The following is a 26,192-nucleotide window of genomic DNA, read 5'->3' on the forward strand; positions in this document are numbered from 1 at the left end:
TCTTGTGTGGTAATTATTTATATATTTACTTTTAATCACATGTTTTCAATTCTAGGTGACAAATCATGCATTCCAATTATTGCATAGATTGAAATGGGCACATATTATGTGTGTAAAATATTTTGTTTGAAGGTTGAACTGATTATGATGAGCTAAGCTAATTCCAGCTATGTGCGGAGCCATGTTTGTTGACGTACAATGCATTCTGGGTTTCACGTAATCGTCTGTTTGACTAATGATGTAACAAAATGAGGTTAGTAAGGGTTCACTCGTTTTTTGAGGACTTCCAGAAGTGAATGGTGGGATGTGAATGATGGTAGACAACACACCCCTTAAACATGCATACTATAAACAGACCAAACTCTTCTTGTCTTCTCTTATTATCTTCGGTTTCTGTGAGGAAAAAAAGCATGGCTGCGCACTGAAACTACCCAATCTTGGATTACTTTAGATTTCTAGAAAGTTTTTTACTCAATTATTTTGATCAACGGTGAGCTCACCCGTGATGTGATTAATTATACATAGTAATTGCTATTAGCTAATTCACATTGTAGTTTGTCAGCCAAGAGTTAAAAAATATGACCGCTTGTGTTGTGTCAATCTTTCCTCAGTTACCGCTAGGACAAATGTAGCCTACATTTTTCCAGTTAGGATGATTGTGTTATGCTATAGACACTTCTGTGAATATCTGAACATTGCATCCAAAAATAAACTGCTCACATTCTGGACATAACTTTGAAAGGACTGTGTTTGTGTAAATAGTTTCTGAAAAAATTGTGGCCAACTCAAATGCTGATTGTTGCGTCATTCGAAACTGGCCGTTCTAAATAAGAATTCTTAATGAGCGTTCTAATCATACGGTTGTGATCGTGCGCTTCAGGGACCACTGTAGAACGATCACACCCGTGTGATGGTATGTGTGAAAGGGTTAAGGGGATCCTATGTTATGCTTGAAAGTGTACAAAGCAGTATTAGCTTGCACGAGATGCTAAGCTAACAAAGGGTAAGCAGGCATTTTGTTTTCCTGTGTCACGTTGAAATTCCTCCGTCTTAGGCGATGGAAGTCCCGTCACTTGTACTTCTGTTTGATTTCAGGTTTATGCGATCAATGACCCCTGGTGGTGAAGAATCACCAGTAATATTTATTTTTAAATAATTAGTTTGTGACAACCATATGCTCATGTGTATTGAAACGGGGTTCATTGTAGCTCATCAAATCAAATGTATTTATATAGCCCTTCTTACATTGGCTTACATATCAAAGTGCTGTACCGAAACCCAGCCTAAAACCCCAAACAGCAAGCAATGCAGGTGTAGGAGCACGGTGGCTAGGAAAAACTAGGACAAAACCTAGAGGACCAAGGCCATGAGGGGTGGCCAGTCCTCTTCTGGCTGTGCCGGGTGGAGATTATAACAGAACATGGCCAAGATGTTCAAATGTTCATAAATGACCAGCATAGTAAAATAATAATAATCACAGTAGTTGTTGAGGGTGCAACAAGTCAACACATCAGGAGTAAATGTCAGTTGGCTTTTCATTGCCGATCATTGACAGTATCTCTATTGCTCCTGCTGTCTCTAGTGAGTTGAAAACAGCAGGTCTGGGACAGGTAGCACGTCCGGTGAACAGGTATATTCCATAGCCGCAGGCAGAACAGTGGAAACTGGAGCAGCAGCATGGCTAGGTGGACTGGGGACAGCAAGGAGTCATCATGCCAGGTAGTCCTGAGGCATGGTCCTAGGGCTCAGGTCCTCTGAGAGAGAGAAAGAAAGAGCAAATTAGAAAGAAAGAGAGAGCGAGAGAATTAGAGAACAAGAGGGAGCATACCCAAATTCACACAGGACACCGGATAAGACAGGAGAAATACTCCAGATATAACAGACTGACCCTAGCCCCCCGGCACATAATCTACTGCAGCATAAATACTGGAGGCTGAGACCGACAGGGCCATACAGTTAGGATATAACCCCACCCACTCTGCGAAAGCACAGCCCACACCACTAGAGTGTTATCTTCAACCACCAACTTACCATCCTGAGACAAAGCCGAGTACAGCCCACAAAGATCTCCGCCACAGCACAACCCAAGGGGGGTCGCCAACCTAGACAGGAAGACCATGTCAGCAACTCAACCCACTCAAGTGACGAACCCATCCTAGGGATGACATGGAAGAGCACCAGTAAGCCATTAACTCAGCCCCTGTAATAGGGTTAGTGGCAGAGAATCCCAGTTTGAGAGAGGGGAACCGGCCAGGCAGAGAGCGCAAGGGCAGTTCGCTGCTCCAGAACCTTTCCGTTCACCTTCACACTCCTTGGCCAGACTACACTCAATCATATGACCTATTGAAGAGCTGAGTCTTCAGTAAAGATTTAAAGGTTGAGACCGAGTCTGCGTCTCTCACATGAGTAGGCAGACCATTCCATAAAAATAGAGCTCTATAGGAGAATGCCCTGCCTCCAGCTGTTAGGAGGCCTGCGTCTTGTGACTGTAGCGTGTGTGTAGGTATGTTCGGCAGGACCAAATCGGAAAGATAGGTAGGAGCAAGCCCATGTAATGCTTTGTAGGTTAGCAGTAAAACCTTGAAATCAGTCCTTGCCTTAACAGGAAGCCAGTGTAGGGAGGCTAGCACTGGAGTAATATGATCAAATTTTGTGTTCTAGTCAGGATTCTAGCAGCGGTATTGAGCACTGACTGAAGTTTATTAAGTGCTTTATCCGGGTAGCCGGAAAGCAGAGCATTGCAGTAGTCTAACCTAGAAGTAACAAAAGCATGGATTCATTTTTCTGCATGATTTTTGGACAGAAATTTTCTGATTTTTGCAATGTTACGTAGATGGAAAAAATCTGTCCTTGAAACAGTCTTGATTCGTTCGTCAAAAGAGAGATCAGGGTCCAGAGTAACGCCGAGGTTCTTCACAGTTTTATTTGAGACAACTGTACAACCATCAAGATTAATTGTAAAAGATCTCAGAAGAAGATCTCTCTGTCTCTTGGGACCTAGAAAAAGCATCTCTGTTTTGTCCGAGTTTAAAAGTAGAAGTAGTCTGCAGCCTTTCACTTCCCTTTGTCTGAAACAGGCTTCTAGCGAGGGCAATTTTGGGGCTTCACCATGTTTCATTGAAATGTACAGCTGTGTGTCATCTGCATAGCAGTGAAAGTTAACATTATATTTTCGAATGATATCCCCAAGAGGTAAACTATATAGTATCCAACCAATGTAAACTTATTGGATATTGTTCTCATTCACCTTTATTGTTAATCTTGCCAAACTTACCATTTCAGGTGGATCTTTTAAATACTATCTAAATGTATTGCTTTTCTACAAATGAGACGATTTAAACTTTCCACATTAAGCTCTAGAACAGGTTAATAAAGTTTCAGAGCTCTAGGTCTGACGGTTCTTTGATGGTGTGAACGCCAGAAACTATTACAGGTTCTGTGTCTCTTTAAGCCCCACACTGTGTCACTCTATCCTGGCTGTGTGTGAGTTTTTTCTTTCTGACCTTTTTAACTTTTCGAAACAGACCCTATGACTCCAATTTAAGGCACTTCCGGTTGTCACAGGAACCTGAAAGTAAACACATGGGATAGGCTTTTACAGAATCTTGAGTTTCAAGTCTCTATGTTAAGAACTGACTGATTTACAGAGGATTGAATTCAGTGTTGTGAAATCAAAACTACTTTTAGGGTAATTAAACCTTCCTGGTTGCTCCAGGAAGCTTAAACTCAACACAGGTAATCCTTATAGTGGCCTGTTGGATTGTCATTGAAGACAGTTTGATATGGCAAAAATAACCCACATAGGGATCCGGTTGAAGTTAGGGGAGCAGGCAATGAATTCCTATGGGGAAAGATGTCAATGTAAACTGTTTAGGTCAGGCTTCATTTTGTGCCTACTTATTTTGCACAGTTACTGCGGTCAGACCTAGCGAGCTACGGTCAAGTGAGGCATCTCGTTGAACTCAGCACGGCCTAGAGACTATGGTGATGCCATTTGTTTCCCTTTCTGTGATGATTTATGCCTCCCATATTTTGGGATTTCAGCCCTATTTGATAGTAGGATATGAGCGCGACCATTCAATCTTTTCATGTTGATATCTGTAGAGGTACAGGTGACCCTGGACATGTGGCAAAAGGAATTTCGGTGAGATTTCGGTGAGAGAGTTCATTAGAAAGTGCATTGACGATGTCGTTCCGATAGCAACGTTTACAACATTCCCAAACCAGAAACCGTGGATTGATGGCAGCATTCGCGTGAAACTGAAAGGGCGAACCACTGCTTTTAACCAGGGAAAGGTGACCGGAAACATGACCGAATACAAACAGTGTAGCTATTCCTTCCGCAAGGCAATCAAACAAGCTAAGCGTCAGTATAGAGACAAAGTAGAGTCACAATTCAACGGCTCAGATACAAGAGGTATGTGGCAGGGTCTACAGTCAATCACGGATTACAAAAAGAAAACCAGCCCCGTCTCGGACCAGGATGTCTTGCTCCCAAGCAGACTAAATAACTTTTTTGCCCGCTTTGAGGACAATACAGTGCCACTGACACGGCCCGCAACCAAAACCTGCGGACTCTCCTTCACTGCAGCCGACGTGAGTAAAACATTTAAATGTGTTAACCCTCGCAAGACTGCAGGCCCAGACGGCATCTCCAGCCGCGCCCTCAAGAGCATGGCTGGTGTGTTTACGGACATATTCAATCAATCCTTATCCCAGTCTGCTGTTCCCACATGCTTCAAGAGGGCCACCATTGTCCCTGTTCCCAAGAAAGCTAAGGTAACTGAACTAAACGACTACAGCCCCGTAGCACTCACCTCCGTCATCATGAAGTGCTTTGAGAGACTAGTCAAGGACCATATCACCTTCACCCTACCTGACACCCTAGACCCACTCCAATTTGCTTACCGCCCAAATAGGTCCACAGACGATGCAATCTCAACCACACTGCACACTGCCCTAACCCATCTGGACAAGAGGAATACCTATGTGAGAATGCTATTCATCGACTACAGCTCAGCATTTAACACCATAGTACCCTTCAAACTCATCATCAAGCTCGAGACCCTGGCCCTGTGCAACTGGGTACTGGACTTCCTTATGGGCCGCCCCCAGGTGGTGAGGGTAGGTAACAACACATCCACCCCACAAGGGTGCGTTCTGAGCCCTCTCCTGTACTCCCTGTTCACCCACAACTGCGTGGCCATGCACGCCTAAAACTCAATCATCAAGTTTGCGGACGACACTACAGTGGTAGGCTTGATTACCAACAATGACGAGATGGCCTACAGGGAGGAGGTGAGGGCCCTCGGAGTGTGGTGTCAGGAAAATAACCTCACACTCAACGTCAACAAACCAAAGGAGATCATTGTGGAGTTCAGGAAACAGCAGAGGGAGCACCCCCCTATCCACATCGATGGGACAGTAGTGGAGAGGGTAGTAAGTTTTAAGTTCCTCGGCGTACACATCATGGACAAACTGAATTGGTCCACCCACACAGACAGCGTTGTGAAGAAGGCGCAGGAGCGCCTCTACAACCTCAGGAGGCTTGTCAGCAAAAGCACTCACAAACTTCTACAGATGCACAATCGAGAGCATCCTGTCGGGCTGTATCACTGCCTGGTACAACAACTTACAACCGTAAGGCTCTCCAGAGGGTAGTGAGGTCAGCACAACGCATCACTTGGTGCAAACTACCTGCCCTCCAGGACACCTACACCACCCGATGTCACAGGAAGGCCATAAAGATCATCAAGGACAACAACCACCCGAGCCACTGCCTGTTCACCCCGCTATCATCCAGAAGGCGAGGTCTGTACAGGTGCATTAAAGCAGGGACCGAGAGACTGAAAAACAGCTTCTATCTCAAGGCGATCAGACTGTTAATAAATCTTCTTGTGACTCCCCATCCTGGGTCCGGGAGCGTAATCATCGCCTGACACAAATTAGCATAACGCAAAGGACAGAAATCTTCCTAGAAAATGTTCCTATTCATGAAAATCACAAGTGAAATATATTGGAACACAGCTTACCCTTTTGTTAATCACCCTGTCATCTCAGATTTTCTAAATATGCTTTACAGCCATAGCAAGACAATCATTTGTGTAAGTTTATCATAGACTAGCATAGCATTATGCCTTGCTAGTAGCAGGCAACCGTGTCACGAAAATCAGTAAAGCAATCAAATTAAATAATTTACCTTTGATGAACTTCGGATGTTTTCACTCACGAGACTCCCAGGTAGATAGCCAAAGTTCATTTTTTCCCAAAATATTATTTTTGTAGGCGAAATAGCTCCATTTGTTCCTCACGTTTGGCTGAGAAATCGCCCGGAAATTGCAGTCACGGAAACGGTGAAAAATATTCAAAATTAGCTCCATAATATCGACAGAAACATGGCAAACGTTGATTATAATCAATCCTCAAGGTGTTTTTCAAATATCTATTCGATAATATATCCGTCGGGACAATTCGTTTTTCAGTAGGACCGATTGGAGTAATGGCTATCTCTGTATTTTACGCGAGAGTCACCCTGGGAGCCATCAGGTGACCACTTACGCAATGTAGCCACCTACGGCTATTCTTCAACATAAATGCGTAAAACTACGTCACAATGCTGTAGACACCTTGGGGAATACGTAGAAAGCGTAAGCTCATTTGTAGCCAATTCACAACCATATACGAAGTTATTGGCATGCAGGGCTTTCAAAATATGGGGCACGTCCTGGTTGGATTTTTATCTGGGTTTCGCCTGTAACATCAGTTCTGTTGCACTCACAGACAATTCCTTTGCAGTTTTGGAAACGTCAGAGTGTTTTCTAGCCAAAGCTGTCAATTATATGCATAGTCAAGCATCTTGTCGTGACAAAATATCCCGTTTAAAACGGGAACATTTTTTATCCAAAAATGAAAATACTGCCCCCTAGTTATAAAAGGTTAATAACGATATAATACTTATTTAATCAACCCTTTCCCTTATAGTGGAATGGTTATGGTTTTATTTGATTCCTACATTATAACATTCAGAATTTATGTGGATAAATGCATGTATAAAAGTGTAAGCTGGTTGATAGCACATTCACTGCTCAATGGGGACTCATTGGAACGCAGCGCTTTCAAAATATGTGGCACTTCCGGATTGGATTTTTCTTAGGCTTTCGCCTGCAACATCAATTATGTTATACTCACAGACAATATCTTTACAGTTTTTGAAATGTTAGAGTGTTTTCTATCCAAAGCTGTCAATTATATGCATATTCTCTCATCTTGTCCTGACAAAATATCCTGTTTAAAACGGGGACGTTTTTTTTCCAAAAATGAAAATACTGCCCCTAGAGTTTCAAAGAACAAATTCTTAATGACAGCCTAGGAACAGTGGGTTAACTGCCTGTTCCGTGGCAGAATGACAGATTTGTACCTTGTCAGCTCAGGGGTTTGAACGTGCAACCTTCCGGTTAGTAATCCAATGCTCTAACCACTAGGCTACCCTGCTGCCCCAGGGAGGGCTAGATATTATGGGACGTTTGTTGGTGTGAAGCAGTAACCCATTAGTTTTTTAAAATCCAGCTTCAGCTGTTCTGAGCCATCCTTCATAATGTAATTGCATCCTACATTAACTATAATAGACTCAATTTCCTGATGCTGGCTTAAAATGTTTGGGAAAGACTAACACTGTAATATTGTATTGTATAACTCATGTTGGCAATTGAACAACCTTTCAAATTATGCCCTGCTGATCCAGATTGAGAATTATAGTGAACCATTTCTGTCACACCCTGATCTTTTTCACCAGTCTTTGTGCTTGTCTCCACCCCCTTACAAGTGTCTCACATCTTCCTCATTATCCCCAGTGTATTTATACCCGTGTTCTCTGTTTGTCTGTTGCCAGTTTGTCTTGTTAGGTCTTACCAGCGTGTTTTCCCGTCTGCCTGCTCTCAAGTTCTGTTTCCTAGTTTACGTGGTTCTGACCTTTCTGCCTGCCCTGACCTCGAACCGGCCTGCCGTTCTGTATGTGCCTGACTCTGACCCGTTTACAAACCTCTGCCTGTCCTTACCCTGTGCCTACCTGCTTCTCTGTACCTTACTGACTCTGCCCTGGATTATGGACCTCTGCCTGCCTTTGACCTGTCTTTTGTCCGCCCCTTGTTTGGGTCAATAAACATCTGTGACTCTAGCTGTCTGGGTCTTATACTGAGTTCTGATACGTTTCTGGGTTGCGTAAACAACAGTAGTAATTGTGTGATGGTGGGGATGCAGTGTTGTAGTTCCTCAACGGCATGGCTATGTGAGCAAAAAAAAGTTACTTATAGTTGAATACTCTTCTGTCAAATATGTGCATTGTTATTGCTTAGGAACTGTGGCCACTTGAAGACACCAGTTAGTCCTTTCACTCCAGCCCTTGTACCCTGAACAAAAATATAAATGCAACATGTAAATTGTTGATGTCATGTTTCATGAGCTGAAATAAAATATCCAAGAAAAGTTCCATACGCACAAAAGCTTAATTCTCTGAAATTGTGTGCACACATTTTTTACATCCCTGTTAGTGAGCATGTCTCCTTTGCCAAGATAATCTATCCACCTGACAGGTGTGGCATATCAAGAAGCGGATTAAACTGCATAATCATTACACAGGTGCACCTTGTGCTGGGGACAATATAAGGCCAATCTATATGGTGCAGTTTTGTCACACAACACAATGCCACAGATATCTCATGTTTTGAGGGAGCGTGCAATTGGCATGCTGACTGCAGGAATGACCACCAGGTCTGTTAACAGAGAACTAAATATTCACTTGTCTTCCTCCAACATAATTTTTGGGAATTTGGCAGTATGTCCAACCAGCCTTGCAACGCCAGAACACGTGTATTGTGTCATGTGGGTGAGTGGTTTGCTGATATCAACTTTGTATGCAGTGTGCCCCATAGTGGTGCTGGGGTAATGGTATGTACACGTATAAGCTATGGACAACACAGACAATTGCATTTTATCAATTGCAATTTGAATGCACAGAGATACCGTGATGAGATCCTGTGGCCCATTGTTGTGCCATTCATCCTCCGCCATCACCTCATGTTTCAGCGTGATATTGCAAGGATCTGTAAACAGTTCCCGGAAGCTGAAAATATCCCAGTTATTTTATGGCTTGCATACTCACCAGACATGTCACCCATAGAGCATGTTCGGGATGCTCTGGATCGACGTGTACGACAGCATGTTCCAGTTCCCGTCAATATCCATCAACTTCTCATAGCCATTGAAGATGAGTGGGACAACATTCCACAGGCCACAATAAACAGCCTTATCTACTCTACATGAAAGAGATGTGTCGCGCTGCATGAGTCAAATGGTGGTCACACAGTATCTGTGACCAACAGATGCATATTTGTATTCCCATTCTCATGTGAAATCCATAGATTAGGCCCAAATTAATTAATTTAAATTGACTGATTTCCTTATGTGAACTGTAAGTCAATGTACATTTTTTTTATGTTGCATTTACCTAAAATTTTAGAGGAATAGTCTTATCATGTTACTGACTGTATCCAGAGTATTTTCAGATTTGGTTATCAACAAATACGGCTGAAAGTAAAGTAAGGATTTTGTGTGTAAAATGCACTTAAAATCAAATAATTTCCCATGATCTCTAAACTATTCCCTTTCCTATTTATTCTGTAAGAAACATTTCAATTTAGCCTTATCCAAATAGGCCAATTCCCACTAGTGTGAAGTGTCAATGTTATTATTTCATGCATTTAATGTAAAAGATCATACAAAATCCGTGATTATTTTTTAATAACTGAACCTACCTCAAAAATAACTCATCGCTAGGCACTACCTAAGAGTCTAATGTTGAAATAGTTACCACTTTACTAGCATATAATAGTCGATGTCCGAGCCCCCACAAAAATCAAATTAGCATATTACAAAAATCCCCATAAATCTGTCAGTTTAACCCATAAGAGTCTAAGCCTTGTCTAAGCCGGGGGAGAGGTACTACTAAGCTATATGGAATTATTTTAAGAAGGTCATACCAAGGATCATTTAGCTATTTAATTTTGAACTTTAAGACCAGTTGAAGTATAGAAAATAAAATATACAAAAAGGATTTTATGAATTTTTTTATTTGGCCTTACTGCTATTAGCCAATACAACATCAAAAGGAAGTATCCTTTACAGTATCTGAGAGACATAAGAAAGATATAAGAATTTTGGGCAAATTTTTCTGATAGGGGGATTGTTGCTACATATATAATTAAAAGGGTTCAAAATTGAAGGCAGCACAGCATCAGAGTATAAGCTGTGACACTATTGCGAAAATATATATATATCATGCTACAGAACCTTTGCCAGAGGGGTTCCTCAAGGAATCTTTGTGACCTAGTAAGGTTCCCCCAGAGTGGCAATTATTTTGTGGCAAGTAGTTTAACACAATCAGCGTGATGTCTATACATTTTGTTTTCAATCCTATGCTGGTTTTAAAACCATTTAAGTTCAGTACCATATTTTCTGTGAATGACACCCAACACTGGGGTCAGTACAGTATGCAATCATTTTTGCAACCATATACTTCCTTTCAAAATATGATTGATTGCCATGAGACTGATTTGTATTCCTTCTTTATCAGGAAGATGTCAGAGGTGTTTGTGTGTGGGTGTGTGCGTGTGCGTGTGCGCGCTCTAATGCTCTCTCTACAAATTGTGATGGTCACTACCAAGTTTCTGTCCAATTTAAAGTGGGTCATTGATTATAGATAGCTGGTGTATGAATGGGGCCATAGTAGATTATAACTCCATGCCATTACATGCTACAGTTAGCCGGCCGTTAACCAATGCTGACACCAGGAGATTAGTCCAGGAGACTAGTCTAATTCACCCTACAGCAGGCCTATGTTTTCAGTGGTTAATTTTAATGATCTGTGGTGTAAGTGCAAATGAAAAGCTCTCACTGAGTACATTCCACACACACACACACACACACACACACACACACACACACACACACACACAATTTCCCAGATATGACTTGCAGTTGAGGATGGCTGGTTGTCAGTGAACAGGTTTCCATCCAATCAGATGAATTACCTGACTCGTGAAAAAAGTCACTACCGGGTTCATGAAAACAGGAAATGCCGGTAAGATTTTATCAATGTCGACAGACAATGTGTTCATTTGTCATGGTTGGATGTTTTTGTGTCGGTAAAAACATGCAGTTTATTACCGTGCAGTTTATTAGGCTACAGATGAAGTAAATTATGTTTAACTTCACAGGTTGGTGAAAGTGCAAGGATGATTAGTTTGATGTTCCTTTCCAATAAATATCGAGGGTCTGTTTCCGACGACATGATCGATGCATGGCTGCCATTTGACAAATAAAAATAATCTCGCTCTTATCCGTAATAATTGCGTCATGTTGGTAGCCTACCTGCAATGTATTTATGAGCTGCTGGCTAGAGTGCACGTACCAAGACCAGAATGCTTCACTGAACAGAAATATAAACGCAACATACAACAATTTCAATGATTTTACTTGTACAGTTCATACAGTATAGGGAATTGAAATAAATTAATTAGGCCCTAATCTATGGATTTCACATGACTGGGAATACAGATATGCTTCTGTTCGCCACCGTTACGTGAAAAATAGGTATGTGCATGGATCAGAAGACCAGTCATTACCTCGTGTGACCACGATTTGCCTCATGCAGCATGACATATCTTCTTCGTATAGGTCCTAGGCTGGCGTGGTGTCATGTGGTCTGTGGTTGTGAGACCATTTGGACGTACTGCCAAATTCTCTAAAACAACGTTGGAGGCGGCTTATGTTAGAGAAATTAACATTCAGTTCAATGTCAACAGCTCTGGTGGACATTCCTGCAGTCAGCATGCAAATTGCACGCTCCCTCAACTTGAGACATCAATGGTTGGATGTCACGCACAGCATTGTGTTGTGTGACAACTGAATATTTCAGGGTGGCATTTAATTTTCCCCAGGACAATGTGCACCTGTGTAATGACCATGATGTTTAATCAGCTTCTTGATATGCCACACCTGTCAGTTGGATTGATTATCTTGGCAAAGGAGAAATACTCACTAACAGGGATGTAAACAAAAATGTGTGCACATTTGAGAGAAATAAGCAATTTGTGCATATGGAACATTTCTGGGATCTTTTATTTCAGCTCATGAAACATGGGATCAACACTTTACATGTTGCGTTTATATTGTTCAGTATATATAACACAACAGTTGTTGTGAGAAACACACCCGTAGAGTTGAAAATGCGATGAAAACACATTTAACTAGTATTTATTTTTATTCGGTACATGGGAAAAATGTTTTGTTGTAATTTTACCCCCCCTCCCCAATTTCGTGATCTTGTCTCATCGCTGTAACTCCCCAAAGAGCTCGGGAGTCATGCGTCCTCCAAAACATGACCCGCCAAGCCATGCTTCTTAACACCCGCTCGCTTAACCCGGAAGCAAGCTGCACCAATGTGACAGAGGAAACATTGTTCAACTGACGACGGAAGTCAGCACTTACGCACCCGGCCTGCCACAAGGAGTCGCTGGAGCGTGATGAGCCAAGTAAAGCCTCCCCGGCCAAACCCTCCCTTAACCCGGAAGACGCTGGGCCAATTGTGGCCCGCTCTATGGGACTCCCAGTCAAGGCCAGTTGTGACACAGCCTGGGATCAAACCCCATTCTGTAGTGACGCCGCAACACTGCGATGCAGTGCCTTAGACTGCTGCGCCACTCGTGAGTCACGGTACATGGGAATTTAACCACAAATGTAATTTTTTAAGTGCACTATGTCTTCACGCACAGTCTTTTATCTACAATAAGTCAGTCTGATGGAAAGAGCTCTGCTGGGAAAATTAGCATATTGTTTTATGCAAATTGTGGAATATTCGCAAGAAAATCTTTTGATAATTGGATGGAAACCTAGCTATAGGGAACGAAACAGTGCTGCAGGCTTCTGTAGCACAATGTGTTATTTTGTGTGTGAGAACCTAAATATCTATTTTTCTATTTCCTAGTGAGCTGCTTTTCCATGAACTTAAGGAATACACAGTGGCAGGCCGATTAGCTCTGGTGTACAGCGAGACAACATCCTCCATGGAACTCCTGGAGGACTGCACGACCATTTAAAAAACGTTTGAAAAATCACATGAAAATGTCATGTAGAGAAACAAAACATATATCTATTTTGCCTCTCACATGAGTCAGACACGTGGTTGTCGGACACGTGTGAAGTTTCACATGGATTTTCAAGTTTATTGATCACATATTAACAATTCACGTGAAAAATGTCACTTGAGAAATAGGAAATATGATTTTGGCACACGTGTGAAGTTTCACATGGATTTTTCACGTTATTCTTCACGTTTATTTTTCACATGACTCAGACACGTGGTTTCCCAACATTTCACTTGTGATATTTTAAGTTTCACGTGTGCTTTTGTAACTGGCGGGATTATATTGTTCACATTGTTGTTTTTAGCTTCATAGATTATGTATTTGGGATTTTTTCTGTGAATTTTGTATGTTTTCATACTATTTGATTCATTCCAATACAACAAAATGGGCTCTAAAATGACAAAAAGTTAACTGATTTACCTTTTTTTTCACCTTTATTTAACCAGGTGGGCTAGTTGAGAACTAGTTCTCATTTGCAACTGCGACCTGGCCAAGATAAAGCGTAGCAATTTGACACATACAAAAACAGAGTTACACATGGAATAAACAAAACATACAGTCAATAATACAGTAGAACAAAAGAAAACAAAAAGTCAGTGAGTGCAAATGAGGTAAGTTAAGGAAATAAATAGGCCATGGTGGCGAAGTAATTACAATATAGCAATTAAACACTGGAATGGTAGATCGGCAGAAGATGAATGTGCCTGGGGTGCAAAGGAGCAAAATAAATAAATAAAAACCAGTATGGGGATGAGGTAGGTAGATAGATGGGCTGTTTACAGATAGGCTAAGTACAGGTGCAGTGATCTGTAAAATGCTCTGACAGCTGGTGCTTAAAGCTAGTGAGGGAGATGTGAGTCTCCAGCTTCAGAGATTTTTCCAATTCGTTCCAGTCATTGGCAGTAGAGAACTGGAAGAAAAGGCGGCCAGAGGAGGAATTGGATTTGGGGGTGACCCATGAGATATACCTGCTGGAGTGCGTGCTATGGGTGGGTGCTGCTATGGTGACCAGTGAGCTGAGATAAGACGGGGCTTTACCTAGCAAAGACTTGTAGTGGGTTTGGCGATGAGTATGAAGCGAGGGCCAGCCAACAAGAGCGTACAGGTCGTAGTGGTGGGTAGTATATGAGGCTTTGGTGACAAAACGGATGGCACTGTGATAGACTGCATCTAATTTATTGAGTGGAGTGTTGGAGGCTATTTTGTAAATGACATCGCCGAAGTCGAGGATCGTCAGGATGGTCAGTTTTATGAGGGTATGTTTGGCAGCATGAGTGAAGGATGCATTTTTGCGAAATAGGAAGCCGATTCTAGATTTATCTTTGGATTGGAGATGCTTAATGTGAGTCTGGAAGGAGAGTTTACAGTCTAACCAGACACCTAGGTATTTGTAGTTGTCCACATATTTTAAGTCGGAGCCGTCCAGGGTAGTGATGCGGGCAGGTGCAGGCAGCGATCGGTTGAAGAGCATGCGTTTAGTTGTACTTGCATTTAAGAGCAGTTGGAGGCCACGGAAGGAGAGTTGTATGGCATTGAAGCTCGTCTGCAGGTTAGTTTACACAGTGTCCAAAGAAGGGCCATAAGTATACAGAATGGTGTTGTCTGCATAGAGGTGGATCAGAGAATCACCAGCAGCAAGAGCGACATCATTGATTTATACATAGAAAAGAGTCGGCCCGAGAATTGAACCCCCATAGAGTCTGCAAGAGGTCCGGACAACAGGCCCTCCTATTTGACATGCTGAACTCTATCAGAGAAGTAGTTGGTGAACCAGGCGAGGCAGTCATTTGAGAAACCAAAGCTGTTGAGTCTGCCAATAAGAATGTGGTGATTGACAGAGTCGAAATCCTTGGCCAGGTCGATGAATACGGCTGCACAGTATTGTCTCTTATCGATGGCGGTTATGATATCGTTTATGACCTTGAGCGTGGCTGAGGATCCCCCATGACCAGCTCTGAAACCAGATTGCATAGCGGAGAAGGTATGGTGGGATTCGAAAAGGTCAGTAATATGTTTGTTAACTTGGCTTTCGAAGACCTTAGAAAGACAGGGTAGGATAGATATATGTCTGTAGCAGTTTGGGTCTAGAGTGTCACCCCCTTTGAAGAGGGGGATGACCGCGGCAGCTTTCCAATCTTTAGGAATCTCAGACGATACGAAAGAGAGGTTGAACAGGCTAGTAATAGGGGTTGCAACAATTTCGGCAGATCATTTTAGAAAGAGAGGGTCCATATTGTCTAGCCCGGCTGATTTGTAGGGGTCCAGATTTTGCAGCTCTTTCAGAACATCGGCTATCTGGATTTGGGTAAAGGAGAAATGGTGGGGGCTTTGGCGTGTTGCTGTGGAGGGTGCCGGGCAGTTGATCGGGGTAGGGGTAGCGATGTGGAAAGCATGGCCAGCCATAGAGAAATGCTTATTGAAATTCTCAATTATAGCAGATTTATCGGTGGTGATAATGTTTCCTAGCCTCAGAGCAGTGGGCAGCTGGGAGGAGGTGCTCTTATTCTCCATGGACTTTACAGTGTCCCAGAACTTTTTTGAGTTAGTACTACAGGATGCAAATTTCTGTTTGAAATAGCTTGCCTTAGCTTTTCTAACTGCCTGTGTATATTTGTTCCTAACTGAATTTTTTGAGAGGGGCATGCTTATTTAAGATGGTGAGGAAGGCACTTTTAAAGAATAGCCAGGCATCATCTACTGACGGGATGAGGTCAATGTCATTCCAGGATACCCCAGCCAGGTCGATTAGAAAGGCCTGCTCGCAGAAGTGTTTCATGGAGCGTTTGACAGTGATGAGGGGTGGTCGTTTGGTCGCAGACCCATTACGGATGCAGGCAATGAGGCAGTGATCGCTGAGATCTTGATTGAAAACAGCAGAGGTGTATTTGGAGGGTGAATTAGTTAGGATGACATCTATGAGGGTGCCCGTGTTTACTGATTTGGGGTTGTACCTGGTAGGTTCATTGATAATTTGTGTGAGATTGAGGGCATCAAGCTTAGTTTGTAGGATGGCCGGGGTGTTAAAACCTGTTGGTACTAGGGGGCAGTATTTTCATTTTTGTAAAAAAAAACATTCTCGTTTTAAACGGAAAAGGGATATTTTGTCAGGACAAGATGCTAGAATATGCATATAATTGACAGCTTTGGATAGAAAACACTCTAACGTTTCCAAAACTGTAAAGATATTGTCTGTGAGTATAACAGAACTGATGTTGCAGGCGAAAGCCTGAGAAAAATCCAATCCGGAAGTGCCCCAGGTTTTGAAAGCACTGCGTTCCAATGAGTCCCTATTCAGCTGTGAATGTGCCATCAACGAGCTTACACTTTCTACGTTTTCCCCAAGGTGTCTACAGCCTTGTGACGTAGTTTTACACATTTCTGTTGAAGAATAGCTGTAGGCGGCCACATTGCGTAATTGGTCACATGGTGGCTCCGAGAGAGATTCTGGCTTAAAATACAGAAGTAGCCATTACTCCAATCGGTCCTACTGAAGAACGAATTGTCCCGACAGATATATTATCGAATAGATATTAGAAAAACACCTTGAGGATTGATTATAATGTTTATAATGTTTATAATGATTGATTTGCCATGTTTCTGTCGATATTATGGAGCTAATTTTTAATATTTTTTGTTGTTGTGGTGATCGCAATTTCCGGGCGATTTTTCAGCCAAACGTGAAGAACAAACGGAGCTATTTCGCCTACAAAAATAATATTTTGGGAAAAAATTAACTTTGGCTATCTACATGGGAGTCTCATGAGTGAAAACATCCGAAGTTCATCAAAGGTAAACGATTTAATTTGATAGCTTTTCTGATTTCCGGGACAAGGTTGCCTGCTGCTAGCAAGGCATAATGCTATGCTAGGCTATCGATATACTTACACAAATGCTTGTCTAGCTTTGGCTGTAAAGCATATTTTGAACATCTGAGATGACAGGGTGATTAACAAAAGGATAAGCTGTGTCTCAATATATTTCATTTGTGATTTTCATGAATAGGAACATTTTCTAGGGATATTTCTGTCCTTTGCGTTATGCTAATTAGTTTCAGGCGATGATTACGCTCCCGCATGCGGGTTTGGGAGTCACAAACCCGTCCCAGTCTAGGTCACCTAGTAGCACAAGCTCAGAAGATAGATGGGGGGCAATCAGTTCACGTATAGTATCGAGGGCACAGCTGGGGGCAGAGGGAGGTCTATAGCAAGCGGCAACAGTGAGAGACTTGTTTCTGGAAAGGTACATTTTTAGAAGTAGAAGCTCAAATTGTTTGGGTACAGACTTAGAAAGTAATACAGAACTCTGCAGGATATCTTTGCATTAAATTGCAACACCGCCCCCTTTGGCAGTTCTATCTTGCCAGAAAACGTTATAGTTAGCAATGGAGATTTCAGGGTTTTTGGTGGTTTTCCTAAGCCAGGATTCAGACAGGGCTAAGACATCTGGGTTGGCAGAGTGTGCTAAAGCAGTGAGTAAAACATACTTGGGGAGTAGGCTTCTAATGTTAACATGCATGAAACCAAGGCTTTTACTTTTACAGAAGTCAATGGGGGGGGCGTCGCGATGGGGGTAAGTTGGTTTTTGCCTCTTCGTGCGGTGACGTCGATAGACCAGTCGTGGAATTAGTAGGGTTCCAAGTAGCTCTAGGTAGTTTGCAGGCCGATATTGTAGCCCAGGAGTCTGCTTCGGTGGTAGCACAGGAGCCCTGGCCGGGCTAGCTTCAAGCTAAATTGGTGCTTGCTCTGGGATGGAAACGCTAGCCAGGAGTAGTCATCCGGGATAGCTAGTTGTGAAGATCCAGATGAAACATTTTCAGTTTGTGGTAGGAATCCGGGGATAAAAATAACAGGTCCGTTATGCTCTGGTTAGAGTCACGTTGTTCGAACTGGTGAGAGCTTTCCGAGCTGAAGGTTAGCTGATGACCGCTGGCAATGGTTTGCTGACTAATGACTGGTAGTTAGCTGGCTAGCTTCAGTTGAGGGATTCCAGATCCGAAGTAAATATAAATACTTTATGGAAAAAAAAGCAGATCCACGCCACATTGGGTGAGGCGGGTTGCAGGAGAGTATTTAGATGATGAGGTTTAGCCTGTCTACGATACTGGTTCCCAATTGGGAATCAACCCTCCCACGTTCAGCTGAAACGGTGGCGCATGGAACGCAAAAATATTCTTAAAAATATTTAACCTCCACACATTAACAAGTCCAATAGCTCAAATGAAAGATAAACACCTTGTTCATCTAGCCAGCAAGTCAGATTTCTAAAATGTTTTACGGCGAAAACATAGCACATATATATGTAAAACCACCACCAGACACAGCTCATTTCAATAGCCAAAACATGCAATCAACAAACGCAGGATTAAAAAATAAATCGCTCACTAACCTTTTGAAAATCTTCATCAGATGACAGTAATATGACATATTACACAGTACATATTTTTTTTTTTCAATAATATGCCATTTATATCCATAAATGTCCATTTACAGTGAGTTCACCTTCAGAAATTACTCAAAAATGCCCGCAGGAAATCTATGTAGCGCGGCAAGATAATGTAAATAGACATCATAAACTTTGACTAAATATACATGTTCTACATATAGTTAGAAAGATACACTGCTTCTTTATGCAACCGCTGTGTTAGATTTATTTTTAACGTTACAGAAATCGCACACTATTCCATATGCTGAGACAGCGCTCAGTTCCAAGCTACATTTCCACGTAATGTTGGAGTCAACAGAAACACAGATTTAAGCATAAATATTCCCTTACCTTCGATGGTCTTCGTTCAGAATGTTCTGGAAGGCTTCATACTTACCCAATACATCGTTTGGTTTCAAGTCTTGCGTCTTTGTATTAGCTACTGCTAATAACATCAGCTGAAATGCACCCAAAACGTCCTCTGGTCCGGAAAAGTTGCGCATCAAAACTTCAAAATTACACATTATATGTCGACTAAACAGGTCAAACTAAGTGCAGAAGCAAGCTTTATGATGTTTTAGACACGCAAAACAAACTTCAATTCAATCGGCCATCGTCTGCCCTTCTCTTGAGTGCTGGAACAAAGGAATGGCTGGGACCAATTCGCGCCCATACGCACAGCCTATTCTCTCGTGGCACGCACTAATTTCACTCCCATAGGGTCAATTCTCGCGGGATTTGAACGATTCAAAGCTCTAATGAAAGAGGACATCTAGCGGAAGAGATAGAAAGTGTCCCCAGAATCATAGCTGGTTGGGAAGGGTGGGGGCCATGACGTCAAAGTTGCTCCAACTTTCATGGCCACAAAAACTAGTTTGGAAGAATGCCTGCCCTGTGAGTTCTGCTATACTTACAGACATAATTCCAACGGTTTTAGAATCTTTAGAGTGTTTTCTATCCAATAATAATTTTTATTTGCATATATTAGCAATTTTTGACAGATTTTTTTTCCAGTTTACTAGGGGTACCCAATCTCTCCAAAGGGGGCGTATGTCTGCCATATCCTTAACAGGCTTTAGCAAAATATTTTAAAGGATATGCGACGAAAAATATGTAAAACGATATATACAAGGGACACGACAGGACAAAGACGTCTTGACTGCTACGCCATCTTGGAATTGAAAAAGCCTCAGCCCAACTCTTTGTAAAAAAAATACCTGAATTTTCATATAAATTCAAATCCCTTTCATACCTGTGTATTAAATGTAAGAACAAACAATGGACAGCTAACAATAGCAGTAGCTAAAAATAGCAAACTAGGATGAAATGGAATGCTAGCTATCGCCTATCACTTATCTAGCTAGCGGTTAGCAATTAGCATGTGACGATTAGATAAAAATTCTTACAAATGTACATTTTAAAATAAATATAATTACCATACTTTATATGTACACATGTAAATTCACTCATACAAAAGTGAGTTAGCTAGCTACTTAGCTTGGCTACACTCATGTAAATGTAATACACGCGAAAACATGGTATACAGTTGAAGTCGGAAGTTCACATACACCACAACTTTGGAAGAATGCTTGGGGTCATTGTCCATTTGGAAGACCCATTTGCGACCAAGCTTTAAATCCCTGACTGATGTCTTGAGTTGTTGGTTCAATATATCCACATAATTGTTCTGCCTCATGATGCCATCTATTTTGTGAAGTGCACCAGTGCCTCCTGCAGCAAAGCACCCCCCACAATATGATGCTGCCACCCCCGTGCTTCACGGCTGGGATGATGTTCTTCGGCTTCGAAGCCACCCCCTTTTTCCTCCAAACATAACGATAGTCATTATTGCCAAACAGTTCTATTTTTGTTTCATCAGACCAGAGGACATTTCTCCAAAAAGTACGATCTTTGTCCCCATGTGCAGTTGCAAACAGTATTCTGGCTATTTTATGGCGGTTTTGGAGCAGTGGCTTCTTCCTTGCTGAGCGGCCTTTCAGGTTATGTCGATATAGGACTTGTTTTACTGGGGATATCCATACTTTTGTGCCTGTTTCCTCCAGCATCTTCACAATGTCCTTTGCTGTTATTCTGGGATTGATTTGCACTTTTCGCACCAAGTACGAAAGCCATGACATCATTTTCTGGAATTTTCTAAGCTGTTTAAAGGCACAGTCAATTTAGTGTATTTTAACTTCTGACCCACTGGAATTGTGATTCAGTGAATTAGAAGTGAAATAATCTGAAAGAAAACAATTGTTGGAAAAATTACTCGTGTCATGCATATTGTAGATGTCCTAACCGACTTGCCAAAGCTATAGTTTGTTAACAATACATTTTTAGAGTGCTTGAAAAACGAGTTTTAATGACTCCAACCTAAGTGTATGTAAACTTCTGATTTCAACTGTACGTAACATTGATGATCAACATGTGAAATTGCACATGTCACACTTTTTTGTAAGGGCATGAGCTTACTTTAGCATATGCTAACTCTTACAAGATGCCTTGATGGGGAAAACAGCGAAATTACAGGAAATTGACATAAAATATGATAAAGCATTTTAGGCTTTCTGAACAAAGTACCATGTATTATGGCGAATCAGCCCCATAATGTGTCTGATTAATGAAAGATTGGCCTGGCTCTCAGCTGATTCTGTGAAAATTAAATTTTGTATTGTCATTCAGACAAGCCAGCAACCGCATCCGGAAAAGACTATTAGCCGGAATCATGATCATATTTTCAAACTCTATTATAGCAATCAGGCTACAATTTCTATTGAATATATTTAGTTAATTTGGTCATAATTGATAAATAATCAAAATGTATCAATGTACACTTACACATTTCACTAACACTCAGGGAAAAGTGCCCCATTTACCAGCTGACTTGGTCCAAATTAAGGCTAAATTGATGATCAATTAATCTTTTAGGAAGGGTACTGCTGTGTTTAGCGGAGGAGCAGCAGAAAAGTTGTGAATAGAAAGACAGCGAGATAAAGGAGGGTTTAGTAAGTGAGAGTGGTATAATGTGTAAGGTCAAAGGAAAGGGAGTGACAGTACTCAGTCATAATGTGCTGAGGCATTAAATTGCATGGTGTGGTTACAATATAACAATTACCAGAACATGTTCCTCATTTACAACTTCTAACAGACACTACTGGCCCAAGTCCTCCCATATATCGTGTGTGTGTGTGTGTGTGTGTGTGTGTGTGTGTGTGTGTGTGTGTGTGTGTCTGAGTTAATGACAGATCTTATTTAACCTTTATTTTAGCAGGGAGTACCATTGACACCAAGGCCTGTTTTCCAAAGGAGACCTGTAACAATAACACAACTGAAAAAAGTGATTTGTTGGATGAACTATATCTTCAATACATTACTTCAAGTGGTAACATACATTTTTTCAGGTCAAATAATTATTTTATATTAAATGTAATTATTAGGGAATTGATACTTGTATAATTTTATTACAATCAAATCAATAGTTCAAAGCAGTAAAATCTAATTTGACTGCAACTAACCCTACATTTTAATATTTTTCAAACTTGATTATTTACTTTACCGAAATCTAAAATACAACTATATTTATTTTTCATTTAACTAGGCAAGCCAGTTAAGAACAAATTCTTATTGACAATGAAGGCCTACCCCGGCCAAACCCTAACCCGGACAACGCTGGGCCAATTGTGCGTCGCCCTATGGGACTCCCAATTATGGCTGGTTGTGATACAGCCTGGAATTGAACCAGGGTCTGTTGTGACACATCTAGCACAGAGATGCAGTGCCTTAGACTGCTGTGCCACTCAGGAGCCCGAAATGCAATTACAATGCAATTACAACCTCATAATTACGTTTAAAGAAAAGCAAATAATTGGATTGGAGTATATTAAATTAACTGTTTTACTTCATTTGGTAACATCTAATTGATTGAAGTAACAGAACATTTAAATATTAGGTTTCACTGTAAAAATAGGACTATTTGGATCAACACAAAAAATTTCCTCTAAAGGCCAAAATTAAGTTGAATACTAAATATTGGTTCATGTAAATGCACTCCATGTTTTCATATTGTTCTAGGTAGATTTCTTGCTTGGGAATAACCTATCCAAATTTCTTCATTTGGATTACAAGCAATTTAATCAAGTCCCTGTAAAGCCAACAATTAAGTTAAATACAAAATATAATTTACTGTAAAGGCACCCCATTTTTTGGTCTTGTTCAGAGTATATTTCTACCTTTTCACAAAATTATTCAATTGGGTTACAGTGAAATTACAGTGGTTCAATAACATGAGCTCATGACTCCAAAGTGATCTTGACATCATACTTTTACTTTTTCTGGCCATAATATTGTGGCCATAATATTGTAGCCAAATTGTGACTTCTTAAGAACAGAAGCCTTAACCAGGATTCTTTTTGAAATATAAAAAAAATGTATATAAACACTACTGTTCAAAAGCTTGAGGTCACTTAGAAAAGTCCTTGTTTTTGAAAGAAAAGCACATTTTTGTCCATTAAATTACATCAAATTGATCAGAAATACAGTGTAGACATTGTCAATGTTGTAAATGACTATTGTAGCTGGAAACGGCAGATTTTTATGAAATATCTACATAGGCATACAGAAGCCCATTATCAGCAACAATCACTCCTGTGTTCCAGTGGCACGTTGTGTTAGCTAATCCAAGTTTATAATTTTAATAGGCTAATTGATCAACGGATCAGACACGAGACGTATGTGGCAGGGTCTACAGACTCTCACGTACTACAAAAGGAAAACCAGCAATGCCGCAGACAAGCTAAACACCTTCTTCTCCCACTTTGAGGATAACATAGTGCTACCGACGCGGTTCACTATCAAGGAATGTGGGCTCTCCTTCTCTGTGGCTGACGTGAGTGAGACATTTAAGCTTGTTAACCCTTGCAAGGCTGCCAGCCTAGACGGCATCCCTAGCCGCGTCCTCAGAGCATGCACAGACCAGCTGGCTGGTGTGTTTACAGACATATTAAATCTCTCCCTATCCCAGTCTGCTGTCCCCACATGCTTCAAGAAGGCCACCATTGTTCCTGTACCCAAGAAAGCAAAGGTAACTGAGCTAAATGACTATTGCCCCATAGCACTCACTTCTGTCATCATCAAGTGCTTTGAGAGACTAGTCAAGGATCATATCACCTCTAACTTACCTGACACCTTAGAGTCACTTAAATTTGCTTACCAGCCCAATAGATCCACAGACAATGTAATCACCACTGCACTGCACCCTGCCTTATCCCATCTGGACAAGATGAATACCTATGTAAGAATGCTGATCATTGACTATAGCTCAGCATTCAACACAATAGTACCCTCCAAGTTCATCATCAAGCTCTAGGCCCTGGGTGTGAACCCTGCCTTGTGCAACTGGGTCCTGGACTTCCTGACGGGCTACCCCCAGGTAGTGAAGGTAGGAATTAACACTTCCACTTCACTGATCCTCAACACGTGCTCAGCCCCCTCCTGTACTCAATGTTCACCCTTGACTGCGTGGCCACGCACGGCCATATCCACATCGACAGTGGAGAACGTGGAAAGCTTCAAGTTCCTCGGTGTACATATCACTGACAAACTGAAATGGTCCACCCACCCACACAGACAGTGTGAAGAAGGCGCAACAGCACCTCTTTAACTTCTTTGGGACCGAGGGGACCGAGGGACGGATGAAAAGCGTGTCCATAGTAAACAGCCTGCTACTCTGGCTCAGAAGCCAGGATATGCATATTATTAGTAGATTGGATAGGAAATACTCTAGATTCTAGACTCTAGAAACTCTGAAATTTCTAAAACTGTTTGAATGATGTCTGTGAGTATAACAGAACTTATTTGGCAGGCGAAACCCCGAGGACAAACCATCCAGGATTTTGTTTTTTGAGGTTCCTCTCTTTTCAATGTGTTTTCATTGGGAATCTGGAATTCTAAGGCAGGGGCTTGCAGTTCCCATCGCTTCCACTGGATGTCAACAGTCTTTAGAAATTGGTTGAGGTTTTTCCTTTGTGTAATGAAGAAGTACCGCTATCCAGAACGAGGGTAACTTGAAGTGTACTGTTAGATAGAAGCGCGTGACCAGAAATGCTCGCTACACTGTGTATCATGCTGTATTGAATGCTGTTTATCCCGTCTTCAATTTGATTGATTATTTACGTTAAAAAAATACCAAAAGTTGCATTGCAAAAGTAGTTTGAAATGTTTGGACAATGCTTACAGGTAATTTTTGAGATATTTTGTAGGCAAGTTGTAACCGGTGTTTTTCTGGATGAAACGTGCCAAATAAATGGACATTTTGGATATATATTGACGGAATTAATCGAACAACAGGACCATTTGTGATATTTATGGGACATATTGGAGTGCCAACAGAAGAAGCTCGTCAAAGGTAAGGCATGAATTATATTTTTATTTCTGCATTTTGTGTCGCGCCTGCAGGGTTGAAGTATGCTTTTCTCTCTTTGTTTACTGGGGTGCTATCCTCAGATAATAGCATCGTTTGCTTTCGCCGTAAAGCATTTTTGAAATCTGACAAGTTGGCTGGATTCACAACATGTGCAACTTTAGTTTGGTATATTGAATGTGTGATTTCATCAAAGTAAAATTTTTGTTGTAATTTATTTGAATTTGGCGTTCTGCATTTTCACTGGATGTTGGCCAGGTGGGACGCTACCGTCCCACATATCCCAGAGAGATTAACAGGTAGGCCCGTTGAGAACAAGTTCTCATTTACAACTGCGACCTGGCCAAGACAAAGCAAAGCAATGCGACACAAACAACAACATAGAGTTACACATGGAATTAACAAAGGTACAGTCAATAACACAATAGGAAAAAGTCTATATACAGTGTGTGCAAATGAGGTAAGATTGGGGAGAAAAGGCAAAAAATAGGCCGTAGTGGCGAAGTAATTACAATTTAGCAATTAAACACTGGAGTGATAGATGTGCAGAAGATGAACGTGCAAGTAGAAATACTGGTGTGCAAAGGAGCAAAAAAATGTATAATAATAACAACATGGGGATGCATTTCATCAGGTGTGCCTTGTTAAAAGTTCATTTGTGGAATTCCTTTTCCTCTTAATACATTTGAGACAATCAGTTGTGATGTGACAAGGTAGGGGTGGTATACAGAAGATAACCCTATTTGGTAAAAGACCAAACAGAATATTGTACTGTCTAGACTCGGTTTGTTGTTTATATTAAAATCATTAAATTAATTTTAATCCCGAACTAAAGTTTTGTTGCTAAGGATTCCACAATACATTTAGCCTTTATGCCTGGGACTGCAAGTTTGTGTTCCTGTTTTGTGTGGATTCCGCAAGTGCTAGCTGGCTGTACTACAAACACCTGTCATCGTCGTGGGAAAGACTCATTGTTATCTTTTCGTAAAACAACTGGTTGCAGTAAAGAGACAATCTGGATACTAAGGAGATACAGAGGGAAATTGATGAGTACCAACAGCTTTACGCTATGGAGGAACAACATACTCCATCATGGAAAGATCCGACCACCTCACAAAATAACTTTAACCCCCCCAAAAAAAAGAAAAACA

The 26,192-nt window shown here is 41.3% G+C and overlaps 1 long non-coding RNA gene across 2 annotated transcripts; it reads right to left on the reverse strand.

The window, feature by feature from the left end:
• Positions 1 to 19,785, reverse strand: LOC149982920 (uncharacterized). Of its 2 annotated transcripts, none has more exons than XR_016496751.1 (3): positions 19,018 to 19,785; positions 2,032 to 2,102; positions 1 to 1,754 (listed from the first exon to the last, which is right to left on the reverse strand). It is a non-coding gene; the product is annotated as an uncharacterized LOC149982920 (long non-coding RNA). The 2 variants fall into 2 exon arrangements; XR_016496750.1 differs by having other exon boundaries at positions 18,972 to 19,784.
• Positions 19,786 to 26,192: the final 6,407 nt, after the last annotated feature.

This window comes from Oncorhynchus mykiss, chromosome 6 (assembly GCF_057628025.1).
Source record: "Oncorhynchus mykiss isolate SJ-2025 chromosome 6, ASM5762802v1, whole genome shotgun sequence".
NCBI lineage: Eukaryota > Metazoa > Chordata > Actinopteri > Salmoniformes > Salmonidae > Oncorhynchus > Oncorhynchus mykiss.